General features: G+C 49.2%; 1 long non-coding RNA gene across 2 annotated transcripts; it reads right to left on the bottom strand.

Annotated features, from left to right (window-relative positions):
• Nucleotides 1–689: 689 nt before the first annotated feature.
• Nucleotides 690–2,370, bottom strand: LOC126060144 (uncharacterized). 2 transcript variants are annotated; one of them, XR_007513553.1, is made up of 4 exons: nt 2,323–2,370; nt 1,598–1,790; nt 1,117–1,212; nt 690–728 (listed from the first exon to the last, which is right to left on the bottom strand). It is a non-coding gene; the product is annotated as an uncharacterized LOC126060144 (long non-coding RNA). The 2 variants fall into 2 exon arrangements; XR_007513552.1 differs by lacking the exon at nt 690–728 and having other exon boundaries at nt 1,115–1,212.
• Nucleotides 2,371–16,620: the final 14,250 nt, after the last annotated feature.

Raw genomic sequence — 16,620 nt, 5'->3', positions numbered from 1 at the left:
TAGGGGGTTTGTGCTGCTTTTACAAAAACCTTCTTCTTTAATTGGACCTTCGGAGTACTGTATTTAGAAGACATTTTTCTCTGTTAATGTAACATATGGCAAGAGACATGAGGGGTGGCATGCTGTCCCTTCTTTTCCAGCCTCAGAGCCACCCCCTGGTTCATGTCCAGCAAAGCTCTTTTGCCCTGAAGGTGCCCATGGTTGCTGTGCAGCTGAGGAGGAAGGATTCTGTCTCACTCATCTAGTGCTGCTGTAACAGAAATACCACGTGTGGGTGGTGTCTCAGTCACCTAGTGCTGCTGTAACAGAAATACCACACGTGGGTGGTGTCTCAGTCACCTAGTGCTGCTGTAACAGAAATACCATGTGTGGGTGGTATCTCAGTCACCTAGTGCTGCTGTAACAGAAATACCACAGTGGATGGTGTCTCAGTCACCTAGTGCTGCTGTAACAGAAATACCACGTGTGGGTGGTGTCTCAGTCACCTAGTGCTGCTGTAACAGAAGTACCATGTGTGGGTGCTATCTCAGTCACCTAGTGGTGCTGTAACAGAAATACCACATGTGGGTGGTGTCTCAGTCACCTAGTGCTGCTGTAACAGAAGTACCACACGTGGGTGGTGTCTTAGTCACCTAGTGCTGCTATAACAGAAATACCACAGTGGATGGTGTCTCAGTCACCTAGTGCTGCTATAACAGAAATACCACAGTGGATGGTGTCTCAGTCACCTAGTGCTGCTATAACAGAAAGACCACGGGTGGATGGTGTCTCAGTCACCTAGTGCTGCTGTAACAGAAATACCACAGTGGATGGTGTCTCAGTCACCTAGTGCTGCTATAACAGAAATACCACGGGTGGATGGTGTCTCAGTCACCTAGTGCTGCTGTAACAGAAATACCACAGTGGATGGTGTCTCAGTCACCTAGTGCTGCTGTAACAGAAACACCACACGTGGGTGATGTCTCAGTCACCTAGTGCTGCTATAACAGAAATACCACAGTAGATGGTGTCTCAGTCACCTAGTGCTGCTGTAACAGAAACACCACACGTGGGTGATGTCTCAGTCACCTAGTGCTGCTGTAACAGAAATACCACAGTGGATGGTGTCTTAGTCACCTAGTGCTGCTATAACAGAAATACCACAGTGGATGGTGTCTCAGTCACCTAGTGCTGCTGTAACAGAAATACCACAGTGGATGGTGTCTCAGTCACCTAGTGCTGCTATAACAGAAATACCACAGTGGATGGTGTCTCAGTCACCTAGTGCTGCTATAACAGAAATACCACAGTGGATGGTGTCTCAGTCACCTAGTGCTGCTGTAACAGAAATACCACAGTGGATGGTGTCTTAGTCACCTAGTGCTGCTATAACAGAAATACCACAGTGGATGGTGTCTCAGTCACCTAGTGCTGCTATAACAGAAAGACCACGGGTGGATGGTGTCTCAGTCACCTAGTGCTGCTATAACAGAAATACCACAGTGGATGGTGTCTCAGTCACCTAGTGCTGCTATAACAGAAATACCACAGTGGATGGTGTCTCAGTCACCTAGTGCTGCTATAACAGAAATACCACAGTGGATGGTGTCTTAGTCACCTAGTGCTGCTGTAACAGAAATACCACAAGTGGATGGTGTCTCAGTCACCTAGTGCTGCTGTAACAGAAATACCACAGTGGATGGTGTCTCAGTCACCTAGTGCTGCTATAACAGAAATACCACAGTGGATGGTGTCTCAGTCACCTAGTGCTGCTGTAACAGAAATACCACAGTGGATGGTGTCTCAGTCACCTAGTGCTGCTATAACAGAAATACCACGTGTGGATGGTATCTCAGTCACCTAGTGCTGCTATAACAGAAATACCACAGTGGATGGTGTCTCAGTCACCTAGTGCTGCTATAACAGAAATACCACAGTGGATGGTGTCTCAGTCACCTAGTGCTGCTGTAACAGAAACACCACACGTGGGTGATGTCTCAGTCACCTAGTGCTGCTGTAACAGAAATACCACAGTAGATGGTGTCTCAGTCACCTAGTGCTGCTATAACAGAAATACCACGCGTGGGTGATGTCTCAGTCACCTAGTGCTGCTGTAACAGAAATACCACAGTGGATGGTGTCTCAGTCACCTAGTGCTGCTATAACAGAAATACCACAGTGGATGGTGTCTCAGTCACCTAGTGCTGCTGTAACAGAAACACCACAGTGGATGGTGTCTCAGTCACCTAGTGCTGCTGTAACAGAAATACCACAGTGGATGGTGTCTCAGTCACCTAGTGCTGCTGTAACAGAAACACCACACGTGGGTGGTGTCTCAGTCACCTAGTGCTGCTGTAACAGAAATACCACAGTGGATGGTGTCTTAGTCACCTAGTGCTGCTGTAACAAAAATACCACACGTGGGTGGTGTCTCAGTCACCTAGTGCTGCTGTAACAGAAATACCACAGCAGAGGGTGTCTCAGTCACCTAGTGCTGCTATAACAGAAATACCACGTGTGGATGGTGTCTCAGTCACCTAGTGCTGCTATAACAGAAATACCACAGTGGATGGTGTCTCAGTCACCTAGTGCTGCTGTAACAGAAACACCACACGTGGGTGGTGTCTCAGTCACCTAGTGCTGCTGTAACAGAAATACCACAGCAGAGGGTGTCTCAGTCACCTAGTGCTGCTGTAACAGAAATACCACGGGTGGGTGGTGTCTCAGTCACCTAGTGCTGCTCTAACAGAAATACCAAAGTGGGTGGCTTTAACAAACAGAAACTTATTTTCTCACAGTTTAGGAGGCTAGAAGTCTGAATTCAGGGCGCTGGCTCTAGGGAAAGCCTTTCTATCTCCGTCAGCTGTGGTTTTCAGCTTCTCTTCCTTGGTTCCTTGGTGATCTTCATGTGATGTGGCACCTGTCTTGCCCCATCTGCTTACTTGCTTCTGTGCCTAATCTGCTCTTTTTACATCTCAAAAGTGATTGGTTTTATACACACTCTACACTGATACACCTCATTAACATAACAAAGGAAACTCTTCCCAAACTGGATTATATTCACAGGGGGGATACAATTGAAAAAGAGACCAAGACAGAGCTGGAGACAACAAGGGCCCTGTTCTTCCCAAGGGCCCTGTTCCCCACAAGGGCCCTGTTCCCCCAAGGGCCCTGTTCTCCCCAATCCCAAGCCAACTCAGCAGGGCTGAAGAGGGGCTAGGAAGCATCTCACCCTGTTGGTTGGGAAGGGCCTGGCTGTCCTGTCACCATAAAGAAATGGAAGGGTCCCACTCGCCCTAGTTTCCAGAGGAGGGCTCCCAGCCATGACACTGGATACCTTTCCCTGAACCACTGGGCACCAGCCTGGTGTGAGCAAACACGGGGCCAATGCAGGCCTTGCTGGACCCAAGCCTGACTCCAATCCCAGCTGGGCTGCACCCGCGCTGGGTGACCTTACTACACTTCCACACATATCAAATGGTATAATCATGCCAATTCTGACAGGACTGGGGGAGATTAAGACGTAATGTTTCTGTGATGGGGTTCAGTACAGATAGAAGGGTTGGGCTTGATGTAAGTACCACAGCTTTGTCTCGGAGAAGCAAAGTGTGCACTGTGGTTAGCTTGTGGGCAAGCCCAGAAGAATCTCCTCACCTCTGCTGGACCTGAATTTTAAGTCTGAAGCATATCCTATCAACTCAACAGCCCCTGAGATACCAGAACAGCCCAAGATCCCATGATTTCAATGGAGAAAGCCAGGCTGAGCTCCAGCTAAGGAAGGGTGTTGGGGAGGGGAATACGAACACCAGCCCCAACAGCAAGCCCAAGGCTTCCAGATCTGACCTCGAGAGGAGAGCCAGTTCAACCCACCCCCATCACCACTTCCACACACGTACATGCACAGACACACGCATACACACACATATCTACATACACAGACACACTCACATATACGCACAGACACAATCATACACACAGACACAGACACTCACTCATGTACACACATGCATAACTGTGGTACAATGGATTGCTTATATATGGCCTTTCTAGCGATGGTCTTATAACTCCTACCAAACGATTGGCTGGGACTATGCAAATAGGCTGCTTGTGGCCCACCAAAGGGGCTGGTCAGCTTGCTGCTAATGTAAATAAAGTGCGTGGAACCCTAACAAGGGGATCGACCAGTTCTGCCGTCCTGTTAGGCTTAAAATCCCAGAGACAGAAAGGGTGGAACCTCACTGTCACCAAGAAAGAAGAGTCAGAAGCAGAGCACATCTTTTGGACCCAGGGTCCCTGTGCTGAGAACCTCCTAAAACCAGGAGACAAAGAGCTATAACACCGGAGACAGCACGAGGCGGATAGAAGCAGTGGCAAACCTGGCAGAGAACCTGCAGCTGCAGATTCAGGAGACCAGCAGGAGACAGCATGGGGGGCTTCCTGGTCTATGGAGGAGTGGGGTGCCTCTGGGCACTTATTGGCAGAGCCAAAGAGTTTTGTAACACTTGCCTGAGTGGGGCAGGGGTCAGGCCGGCCCAAGAGGCTCAAGAGACTGAGGGGCTAAGGGGCCAAGGGGCTGAGGGCCAGAGAGAGGCCTGCCTGCTTGCACAGCCGAGACACTGTCCTGACCACAGAGCTGTCTCCTGAGTTGTTCCCGATCCTGAGTTCTAACTGTTACTTCCCTAATAAACCCCATAATGGTGAGTATGGTCTGTAAGTTCTGTGTGGCCACTGGAATGAATTATTGAACCCAGCGGAGAGTAGAGAGCACCATGGGAGGGATGCTGGTGTCAGAATTTGTAAAAAGGTTGGAGAGAGGAAGTTTGTCTGACCTCCACCTCACAGGAATCAGCCTTGGGCTGATGCTGATTGTGATTGTGTCTTCCCCTCATGAAGTTAGGGGAGGTCAGATGCTCCAGCCGCGCCATTTTTACGCATACTCACACAGACATACACACTCACTCACACGTACTCACATAATTTCAGAGCCTGATAGTCAGGGTTGCCCTTAGTAGCTAAGAGAAACAGCTCTTTGTCCATGGCTCCCTTTGGGTTTCACTCAGGCACAGGTGGTGTGGCTGAGCGCAGGGTTTAGGGCAGCAGAGGGACCTATCCCCCCTCAGCAGCCCCAGCAGGCGATTTTGCAGGCAGGTGTTCAGAGATCGAGGACCACTCAGTGGTAACTGGAGGCACTGGAAGGCCCTGTGGTACACCCTGGCCTGACCTCTGGCTGTGCACCTCCCTCTGCACGGAAGCCCACCTGTCCTCCCTTTAATTCCCTGGTAGCTTACCCAGCACCTCTGGTCACAAAGGAGTCCCTGACTCAGGCTGGACAACCCTGGCACCTCATTCTCTTGGCTGCAGAGCCTGGCACAAGGAATGGTCACTGGAAGTTGGGTCCAAGAGAAGGGACATGAGGGAATCCTGTGGCCCACAGGAAAGCACAAAGCAATACTGGACTCGTCATTAATTGGCCAGTCCTTCCTTGGGAACTTGTCATGGACAGTCTCCTCCGGAGCCCCCAGCCTCAGGGCCCCAGCAGTGGGGCCCACCAGACTTTCCTTCCAGAAGTCTGCAGCAGGTGCAATGACCAGCGCCTCCACCTGGTGTCTCACAGGCTGCTGCATAAGGCAGGCTCCCTGGTGAAGAAAGGCCACTAGCTCCACCAGTGTCCAGGGTGCCCAGTTCTGCAGCCAGACAATGAGGCACCAGGATAGTCTGATGTGGGGTCCTCCTTAATGACCACAGACAGGTGCTGGGTGAGTTACTAGAAGAGCACAAGATGAAGCATAGGCACCTTCCCACCATGGTTCTCCTCGGTGCCAGGTTCCAGTGTGCTGCTGGCCACCCCGCCCCTTCCTCCTCTCACGCAGCCAAGAGATTCTCTTTATGCCCCAATCCCTCCAAATGCATTAGGGTGCTCTGCTAACCAAAAGGCCACCGATCTCCCGTATGAAAAAAGAGACATATGTTTATCATCGCAGAGGTTTTCTTATTGCCTTGCTTTGTTTTTGTTTAACATTTCCCACATCAAAGTCTTAGGCAAGACTCTCTCTGTTTTCAGCCAGAGAAAATCCCAGGTGTGATTTTTAAAATTTTAAATGAGGAAAAAAGTAGAAGGTAGTAGACTTAACTTGAGGTTGAGAATAAAAGACAGCTCACATGGGTAAGAAAATTAAAGTTCGGTCACAGGTTGGTTGAACACAAGCAAAGTGGGTCTGTTTTAAGAGTTAGAAAATCATATTGTAATTCTTGGTTTACCTGCTCTTGCTTCCTGAAGAATTGCTTCTGTTTTGGCCTTTAAGATTCTTGTAGCTGAATCATCCAGGGAAAAATGTCTGTTTCTGTTGGCACCTTCTCTGTTAGAGATGAAAGGAGACTCTATTAGCCCCTATAATTAACAGACGAGGCCATTGCAGGATCCAGCCCCATTCCTTCCCACCCTCATTGGGTCATCCTCTGGCTCCATCCGAGGATAAGAGGCCTCAAGTCTCACCTTCCCAGATTCATGTCTGGGCTCATCCGGGATGTTAGGAGAGCTTCCAAGAAGAGGGGGCATCTGATGTGAGATCCAAAGGCCTTAACAGTAGTGTTGTTGTCAACTGCTGCCCAGTTGGCACCCGCTCACGGCAACCCCAGGTCCAGCAGAATGAAACATGGCCCAGCCTCCTGCCATCTTCGTGATCGTTGGTGTGCTCAAGTCCATTGTAGTGGCTCTTGTAGTGCCTTCCAACCTAGGACGCATCTTCTAGCACCACATCGCACAATATTCTGCTGTGATCCATAGGGTTTCCACTGGCCAACTCTCAGAAGTCGACCACCAAGCCTTTCTTCCTGGTCTGTTTTAGTCTGGAAGCTCCACTGAAACCCGTCCACCATTGGCGACCCTGCTGGTATTTGAAATACCAGTGGCATAGCTTCCAGCATCATAGCAACATACAGTAGGACAAACTGACAGGCAGGAGGTGGCCAACAACAGATGGCCATACGCTAGTCACAGGGTTCAGGCTTGGGAGCTCCTTTGGACATAAGGTCAACCTGTCCTCTACGAGAGATTTTCTAAGGACACCTGTAGCCTTAGGTCCTGGTTACGAGCCAGACCAAAGAGGGGCAGGCTCATCTGAGCACGGGCAGCTTCCTCTCCCACCCTGCCATCAAAGCCACATTAATGGCCTCCTTGGGGCAGACACGCAGCCTGTTCCCCTTCTCTGCATGCCTCCACCCAGCCTCCCACAGTCAGTTGATTTGATGGAGTGCTTTTTATTAAATGCCGGTTTCATTTTCAGAGATAAAGCAGGGCCATGAAGGTAATTACCTGCTGAGGGACAAGAGCAAAGAGGGACAAATACACACACACACACACACACACACACACACACACAGTAGTGGCCAGCAGTGTGTTATAGGGAAGGAGGCAGTTCATGCCAATGGAGGAAATTAAATACAGTTATTGAGAAAACCTGGTCAGCAGTGTACCACCCCATCACAGGAGAGACAAAGTCTGTGACTGATGCCCCATTACGAGATCTGTAGTTGAGGCACAGGCTGCGTTTTTTTCATCCCAAAGTTGTCACAGAGGCCCACTGGCTAGTGCTAGCTACGGAGATTGCTTGTGGACATTACAGAACATGAGAGACTCAGGCAATCTTTCTTCTGCTCAGGACTGCGGTGTGGAAAAAGCCGACCAGCTGGAAAAGGAAAACGACATCTTCAAGAGTCAAGGAAATCTCTTCAAGAAACTAAATAATAACCCTCTTTATTTTTTCCCCAAACTGACAAATCTGACTTGTCAGATGCAAGTTCAACTCCTGGACAATCCACCACAGGCCGATAGTCTCCATAGCAACCGCTGTGTCACATGACTGCACAGACAGTAGAGGAGAGCAGCTTCCTTCTGGAAAACCCTGCCATGTCAGCCTAATCACAGGCGCAGAACCTGGGCCTTGGTTGAAATAACTGGCAGACATTCTTTTAAAAGGATGAAGATATCTTAGCACTTTCTCTTTCTGTTCACCGGCCCGTACAGGATCAGCGGGCTCCCCACGGCACCCCCTCACCTTCCCTCCTAATTTACCAAGCTCCAAGAAGCACTTCTAAATGTGGCCATTTGTAGCGTCGTATCTTGTGAAAAACTCTAATTCTTCTCTTTAAAATATCATGAACTGGTGATACAGGGAACCACGATTGCATTTCAGAACTATCCCAATTCCTCTTTTTAATCAACATTTAAACTTTAATTTCTTTGATCTTCAACTCCTTCTCCTGCAAAATACAAACTAAGGTGTTTAAAACTCTCTGTGGCATTTTGTTCTTAGGCTAGAAAAGATGGTCCCCTTCCAAAGGCAAGTCTGTCCTGTTACCATTAGCTGCCGACGAGGCAGGAATCCCCTTGCACCAAAACAAAACGCCGCCCAGTGCTGCCCCTTCTATGATTGGTTGTGGCTCGGACTGTCATGATTCACAGGGTTTTCCACAGCTGATTTTTGTGCGAAGGTCCCCAAGCCTTTCTTCCCAGCCGGTCTTAGTCTAGAAGCTCTGCCGAAACCTGGTCGGCATCACAGCAACATGCGAGCCTCCACTGACAGACTGGTGATGGACGAACATGAGGTGCAGGGGCTGGAATGGAACCCAGGTCTCTCACATGGAGGGCAAGAGTTCTACCACTGAGCCACCAATGTCCCCACATATCTGCTTTAGGCAGGTTAGTTTGGGTTGGTGACTTGATAATGGTGGAAAGTTTATTAATTTTGATAGATTCAGAGGATGTGATGCTTTTCCCTGCTAAAAACATTTGTGACTTGCTCCAGTGAGGAAGTGACAAGGCTGCTTACCCTCGCGGGCCCACCCAGCCGTGCTCAGTGGCCCCTCCCACTGGTGACTGCCTTTTCCATGAAGAGAGGTGCCCCCTCCACTGTGAGCACCAGCCTGCGGAAATCTGTGCCCCAGCAGCACAGACGGGCTCAAATGCGGCTTGTCCAGGTCTCCAGTCCTCCGCTTTGTCTGCCACTGGACAACTGCCCCCTTGTCTCCAGGCTAAAGAAGTTGTTGGTCAACACAGTGATTTCAAACATCTCTTGGGCCTCTCTGCTCCTCTTCTGGACAGATAGGGTCATATCACTCTTTTCAGGATGGCCTCCTTCTCTGAGTCCATTCTGCAGACAGCGAGTGGGAGGTGTTTTAATCAACCACGTTGGCCATTGCTGCCTGCCTGGAGCAAGCCTACTCCCAACCAGACTGTGTGAGAGTGTGTGCAAGTGTGTACAAGACTCTGTTGTCCCAGAACCTACATGGAGTTAATGAGAGGCAGAGCAGCTGGGGTCGGGGAGGGAAGTCTCGATTTTGTACATATAGCCACAGGATGGAACATCAGTAGGTTTTTGAGAGGACAGAGTTCAAGGCAATCCATGTCAACTGTTCCCCAGGCCCAGCCAAAGCCCCTTTCCCCCACTCTCAAGGCTACTGACCTTTCTCAGGCACGGCTGGGAAGTTAGGGTACGCTGGAGGTCAGACTCAGGTAACAGCAGGCAAGGATGGAAATCATGAAGTAGGCCAAGTTAGCCTCCAGGTACACCCACTCTCAGCGTCTCTTCCTTCTTCCCTCCACCAGCCCCACCCACCAGCCCCACTTCAGTGTCTTGCCTTCACGCTTAGTGTCTTTCACTAAGGGAAGAGTGATGGAGAAGGCAGTCCAGGTTAACTTATTTCTAACCAGAAGACAAAGCCCCAAGTCGAAGGACTAAGCCCCCAGTTACAGAACACCTTGAAGTAGGTGGTGGTTCTGAAACACCCTGGTCCAGACGGCAGCCAACTCTACCCACACATCAGGCGGGCGACAGTATTTCAGACATACTCCTTGTTTAGACAAGGAGTTTCTGCCTCCAGGAAAATTCTTGCCAACAGCAAAATGGTTCTAGACCTTTCCAGAGGTCACAGACTGGAGGCTTGGGGGCCACATTCAGTCTGGAGATGCTTTTTGTTTGGCCCACACTCTGTTTCAAATTTTTAGGTTTCTTGTCATGATTTAAAAATAAGGAGCTTCCCTTTCACATAATATATATGTTCCCTTGCATATATATATAGGAGCCATGGTGGCACAGCGGTTAAGAGCTATGGCTACTAACCAAAAGGTCAGCAGCTCAAATCCAGCAGCCAATCCCTGGAAACCCTATGGGGCAATTCTACTCTGTACTATAGCTATGAGTGGGTTTTTTACATATATATGTTTTCCAACTTCTCTTGGAAAACAGGAAGGCCTGGCCCCCACTTCTTATCTGAGGATGCCTTGTGGACTGCCCTGCTGCGAGGAAGCATGTGTTCTCCACTCCACCCGTCCCTTTCTGCCCTGCAGCTTGCTCCTGAATGTCACCTACACGGCTGAGTGAGCACTTGACATAGAACCCCTCGTTAATATTTGGAAAAAGCCCTGTTATCCCTGGCTCTGGAAGTCTATGTTTCTGGTGCTTGAATGTGGCTTCTCAGGGAATTCAGGGATAGAAGAGTCCGATGGGGAGTGTCTGGTCGATCTCACGCTTTGACCAGCCTCCTGTGGACTGGGGGAGATGGGTGTGGTACCTAGGGCCCCTCTCCCCTGATTCCTCGCTCTCTTCCCATGATGAATGGCTCCTCTCACCTCATATACAAAGGCAGCTGCTGGGGAAGGAACGGGCTGTGGTCAGCCAACATCTGTACAGCCCAGAGTGAACATCTGAGAGGCTGGACATGAGTGTGCTGGGTGTCTGCTACACGTCAGGCTCCACGGGAGCTGGTGTGGTGGGGAGGCACCAGTTCCAGAGTCAGCTCTGTAACTTAATGTCTCAGAGCCTCAGTTTCCTCATCTGTAAAATGGGGTATGACTCCTAGCTTTCAAGTTTATGAGGCTCTGCTGGATATGTGTAAGATGTGGCCCTTAGGGAACACTGTTGGTTGCCAACTGTATTCATCGGGATAAGCTGGTTATACTGTGGTAATAAACAAACCCCAAACCAGTGTCTGCACCAATACCAGTTTATCACTCATGCAGGCTACATGCCTGTCTTGGATCAGGGATGCAGTTCCATGTCACCCTCACTCAGGATGCAGGGGCTGGAAACTCCCCCATCAGGAGTGGCAGTCTCTGTGGCTGGGACAATGCACATGACCTATCAAGCACTGGGCTTAGAGGCCTCTTCCCCAAAGGGTCACCCATCACCTCAGCTCACGTTTCATTGGCCAAAGGAAGTCACAGCCACATCTAACTTTAAGGAATTTGGCCCCAAGTTTCGTGGTTCCTAGTGCCATGCTATTCCCTTCAACAAACTGGCTTCACAGCAGTGACACCGTGTCCCCCTGCTCAGCCCCAAGGAGTCTTCTGTGAGGTTTGCCCTGAGGAGATGAAAGAGCACTTCCTTTCTCGAGCTTTAGACCTACTGGTGAAGTAATACTGTCACACTCTCAATGAAAAGACCCCAATAGCTGATGCCCCAGCATATAAAATAATTTCCTTCATACCTGACAGAGACGTCTTTGGGGTTTTTAAATCAGATGAGCATCTGAGCAGATTCGGGCTGCTTGCCTGCCCATCCCTACACATTACAGTTTGACTCTGATGCCAACCCCAGCTGCCGTGTCAGGTCAGTGAGGCAGGGCTCCATTTAACTGGGGTTCTTGTTAAATTAAAAACTTGTTCTCACGTTGACTTTGGATTGTTAAACTTTCACTGGATGTTATCAAATACCGTTTTCAAAGTCCCACAGAATTTGCCTCTTCATTTTGGTGTCAAGACCTCTTTGGAGGGTGATGAGTAGGTACTTGGGGTGTGATAGAGAACTAAGAAAGCGTAACTTCCACCCCCAGCCCATAGCCTACTCCTGAAGAGGAGGACAGTGCTGCCTCCTCACTGCTGTCAAACCCCAGAAAGTGTCACCTGCACACAGTGTGGTCTCTCTATTGTCCATCCCTCAAGAACAACACAATGTCATCCTGAGACCACCCTAAAAAAAGGCCAGGCAGAGCCAGCTAGGAAGGCTGCACTGTAAAAAAAAAACAACAAAAAAAAAAGAACGAAAAGACCCTTGCCCCTATTGCATAATGCCTGGTGGGTATCAGGACATTATTTGATAAAAGAGGGGAAATAATTTTGAAAATGCTCTCAAAGATGGCAAAACCCGTTACCTTCAAGTTGCCCCTGAATCATGACAACCCCATGTGTTATGGAGCAGAACGTCCCCATGGGGTTTCTTGGCTATAATCTTTATGGAAGCAGATCACCAGGTAGTCTTGAGCTGCCAGCTGTTTGCACCACCCAGGGACCTTAAAGATGGCGACCAGACCAAAACCCCCTGCTGTTGAATCGATTCCGACTCATAGTGACCCTATAGGACAGAGTAGAACTGCCCCATAGGGTCTCCAAGGCTGTAATCTTTACAGAAGCAGGCTGTCACATCTTTCTTCCAAAGAATGCCTGGTGGGTTTGAACAGCTGACCTTTCCATTAGCCACTGAACGCTTAACCACTGCGCCACCGGAGCTCCCTAAATATGGCAGAGACCTCCTTGTATTATTACTGTTGTTGTTGAGCACTCACCCTGTGCCAGGCCCTGTTCTCAGCACCTTACGTGTGTTATCTCGTTTAGCCTCCACAATACCCTGATTAGGTAGCTGCTAGTGTTCTTTCTGTTTTACAGATAAGGGTTGTTTCTGCCTCAGAGGGTTCTGAACCTTACAAACACTCCCGAGAACCGTCTTGGCTCCAAAACAGCCCCACCTGGGCCATATGTGGGGTGAGACAAAGGCACCATCAGGCCAGACACCCACCCTGACAGGAGCCCACTTCTTCTGGGAGGAGATTGTGCTTTCCCCTAATCTAGGACAGGCCCCGATGTGAGAGCCAGCCTGGACTAGGTATGTGTAGCTTTAAATTGCACAAGCTAATTTAAAGAGGACAGGAACTCCACAGAGCTAGTGATGCCAAAGCAGAGACTCAAACCAAGCTTGAGCCACTAAGCTGTGCTGCCTCCTATTATACTATGATTATATTAGAAGCCAAATTCAAAAGACCACCCACTGTTTTCTTTATTGGCTCCTTCAAATAAAGTGGTCATGCTGGTAACACACTCCCTAAGGAAATATAAAACAACTATCCTAAAATAAATCCGGAGACATGCCCAGCCCCAGAGTGGGGGCAGTTTTATACAAATACAAGGGCTTTCTGGGCCAGCAGTCAGACCCACAGAGACCGCAGTCTCTGTGCTCGGGGCTAAGAATCCAGGTGTCTGGGTTCAGGCTAAGAGCCCAGGACTGGGCCGCCGCAGACCTTGGAGCTGCTGTGAACAAGGTCACAAGGCCGGAGCCTCAGACTCCCAAAGCAGGGTCTTCCCACCTGTTACCTACCAGCCTGACAACCCCTGCTGTTGGGTCTCCCCGAATCCAACAGCTAAGGGCTGCGAGGTAGGTTGGGGAAAGCAGCAAGAAACCATAGCAGGCAGCAAGGTAAACAGGGCAAAGGAAGGAAAAGGGTTTAAAAAGCAGAGTGAGAATTCTGGCAGCGCTGTTGCTGGGTCTTTGGGGTCTGTGAGTGGCCACGGGGCTAGTGGGTGGGGCTTGAGTTAACACCCGGTTGGCAGGAGGCTCATTTGTACAACACAACACCAGGTACAGGTGTGCCCTCTGCCTTGCCTTGTAACTGGCCCTGGGTGGAAAAGAAAAGCTTAGCTTGGATACCTTGTGCTCTGTTTATAAAGGCAGGGAATGTGTACAGTTTTAGAAACAGTCACAAAAAAAGCTAGAAGAGTAATAAGCTTAACTACTTAAAGGTACCCCTTTACACCATAGTTAGAAGTTCACCTCTGGGAAAATGCCTCTTGTTTACTTACTCTCAGGGGCAAATGAGGCTGATTACAGACACACAGGGACAAGGAAGGGAGAAAGGTATTTACCATTTTGTTCACAGTCCCTTGGTCTCATTTGGAAAGCACCTTAAGAAGTATTTTAACCTTTGGTGGCACAGTGATTAAGTGCTGAGCTGTTAACCTAAAAGTTGGTGGTTTGAACCCACCAGCCACTACGCAGGAGAATAGATTAGACCCTTGGAAACCCTATAGGACCATTCTACTCTGTCCTACAGGGTCTCTGTGAGTCAGAATCAGCTCAACGGCAACTATTTTTATTCACTTATTTTTCTTTTTTTATGGGGGCTTCTTCCCTGGGTGGTGCAAAAGGTTAATGTGCTCAGCTGTTAACTGAAAAGTGATAGGTTGGGGTCCACATAGAGGAGCCTCTGAAGAAAGGCCTGGCAATCCACTTCCAGAAAAATCTGCCGTTGAAAACCGTACGGAACAGAGTTCTCCTCTGACGCAGAAGGGGTTGCCCTGAGTCACAGTTGACCCCACGGCAACTGGTTTTTCTTACTTAGTAATCAGCCTAACCCAAGAGGCCGGCGTCGTTAAGCCTGCTTTGCAGAGAGGGCACCAAGTCAGGTTAACTTCGCAGCCCAGCAGAGTCGAACTGACTCTGTGCTCGTGCACAGCAGCCGTGTGTTAGGCTGACACCCTTTTCTGAATGAAATTTCTGTGACTGGTGCTGCTTTTGAGTCGGAATGGACTCGAAGGCATGGGTTTTTGTTTTGGGAGTGTTGCTTTGCACTAAAAAGGGGAACTGTGAAATGCAATAGGAGAAACTGAGTGAGGCCAAGTTAGGATGGAAGATGGAAGCCCCGCCAAGGCACCGAAGTGTGGGGAAGAGTTGGGCTGGAGGCGAGGACAGGTGAGACCACGGGAGTTGCTGGTGCAGGGGACAGCACAACCAGGACTGAAGCCCTTGTTGACGCTGCCTTAGAAAAAGACAGTGGTCAGAATCTCGAGGGTGTCAGTCTTTCCTCCTCGCAGCCAGGCCCAGAGCCCCACCCCCTCCGCCCTGCCCCCCATCTGGCAAGGCTCCACTGTCCCCTGCCATCAGCTCCCTTTACCTCGGGTCCCCGCTTGACAGCAGACACCATAAGTGAATCCAGGACTCACACAGGACTCTAAGAATTACCCTTTTCCACTTTCCTGAATTGATGTTCAACGTCAGCTCATCGCTGCCTTTAAAGATTGCGCTCTCACAACCATGGTGTGTGCTTTCCAAAAACTCCACCACAGGTTGCCGTAGCAGCCAGGCAGGAGCAGCTCTGACAAGGTTAATAGGCTGCACTTCAGGTTAGGTTTTCTGCTATAAATGAGTCTTCCTACTGTGATAATACGTCCAGAGGGCAAGGAACCCACAGGTCACCCCTCAGCAGTGCTGGCTGTGTGCTCTTCTCTGCAGACCCTACCGGCCCAAATAACTTGGAGGTGAAACGTCCCCAGAAACTTGGTTTTAGAAAGCCGTGAAACTCCTGGAGACATTTCCACCAGTAATCTGGATATTGGGTTTAACCTTCACACATATCCATCACATGTTTAACCTACTAACTACAATGCTTCAAACTTTTATTTAAAAAAATAAAGTTGGTTTATTCCTTACAAGGAAGATTATTAAGACCTTTTTTTTAAAGGCCATGAGGGAACAACCAAGACCCTGAGGCGGGAATATGGCCTGGCTTCCAACCAGGAGTCACTCCAACAAGTTCAGATCTTTTGTTAGCAGGGTTTCTCACGTCAGCTCGTGTCATTTTCAAAATGGAAAGGTGAGATCCTCCGCATTTTGCAGACAAGAAAACTGGAGCCCAAGGGACTTGCTCAAGGTGCCTCAGCAGGTAAGGGCTGAAGCTGGATCCCACCATGTCTTCTGGTCCTATCTGCCGTTGTTCATTCTGCCGTACCATAAGGAAAAGTATTTAATGCCATAATTTCCTTTCAGCGGGGGTGGTCTTCACATCCAGGGTGAAACGACCACTCTCTTCTAAACCTAAAGGAAAAACTTTCTCCCACTCCCGTATCAGGGTACGTGCCACGTCTTAAGGTTTCCATTTAACATTTCTTGATCTGTCATCAGCTTTTAATTACCAATGAGTGGATTTTCCACTGTATGGATTTTTCTGAAACAACTGGACTCTGCTTTTGATGATAGGACAGGTTTTTAAAATTCTCAGAGAAGGAGAGTTGGCGAGAAAAGGGTCAAGGGTGGGAGGAAGATGTGTTGTTGACCTGTCTGAATGTAGGAGGTGAACCCCTAACCAAGAGACCTAGGTGCAGTATTATATGCCCTCACCCTCCGTAATGACTGAGTCTTCTACAAATAGGAAACTTAAAGAGACAGTTGGGCATCACGTTATAACAGGAGTAACATTCTGCCTTGAATGCAGGGCAGGATTTGAAATTATAGTCTCTAAGGGTGATCAGCAAGCAAGTGGATGGTGAACCCTCAGTCTGAAAGCCACGTTTTTAGGTCAGCATTGAGGCCAGATTTGCTTTCTGCAGTGTATTGCCACTGCAGAAAGGGAACTAGCTTTTTCTACCGGTGGATGTTTCCCTTTTGGGAACCTGGTCAACAAAAGATCAGACCAAGCCCAGTCCCTTTCAGAGATGCCAGAAGAGCTGGGGACAAATGCCCTAGTTTCCTGAGGAGCAGACTGCATAAACCATGGGAGGTAATGCTGATGTTAATCTTTGGCAGGACTCATGAATGAGTTAGCAAACAGGATCTGGAGATAAAGTCAAACTTTGTCCAAAGATCAACCGCTGGGCGCACT

This window comes from Elephas maximus, chromosome 17, assembly GCF_024166365.1.
Source record: "Elephas maximus indicus isolate mEleMax1 chromosome 17, mEleMax1 primary haplotype, whole genome shotgun sequence".
NCBI lineage: Eukaryota > Metazoa > Chordata > Mammalia > Proboscidea > Elephantidae > Elephas > Elephas maximus.
This window is presented reverse-complemented; position numbering and strand designations above follow the sequence as displayed.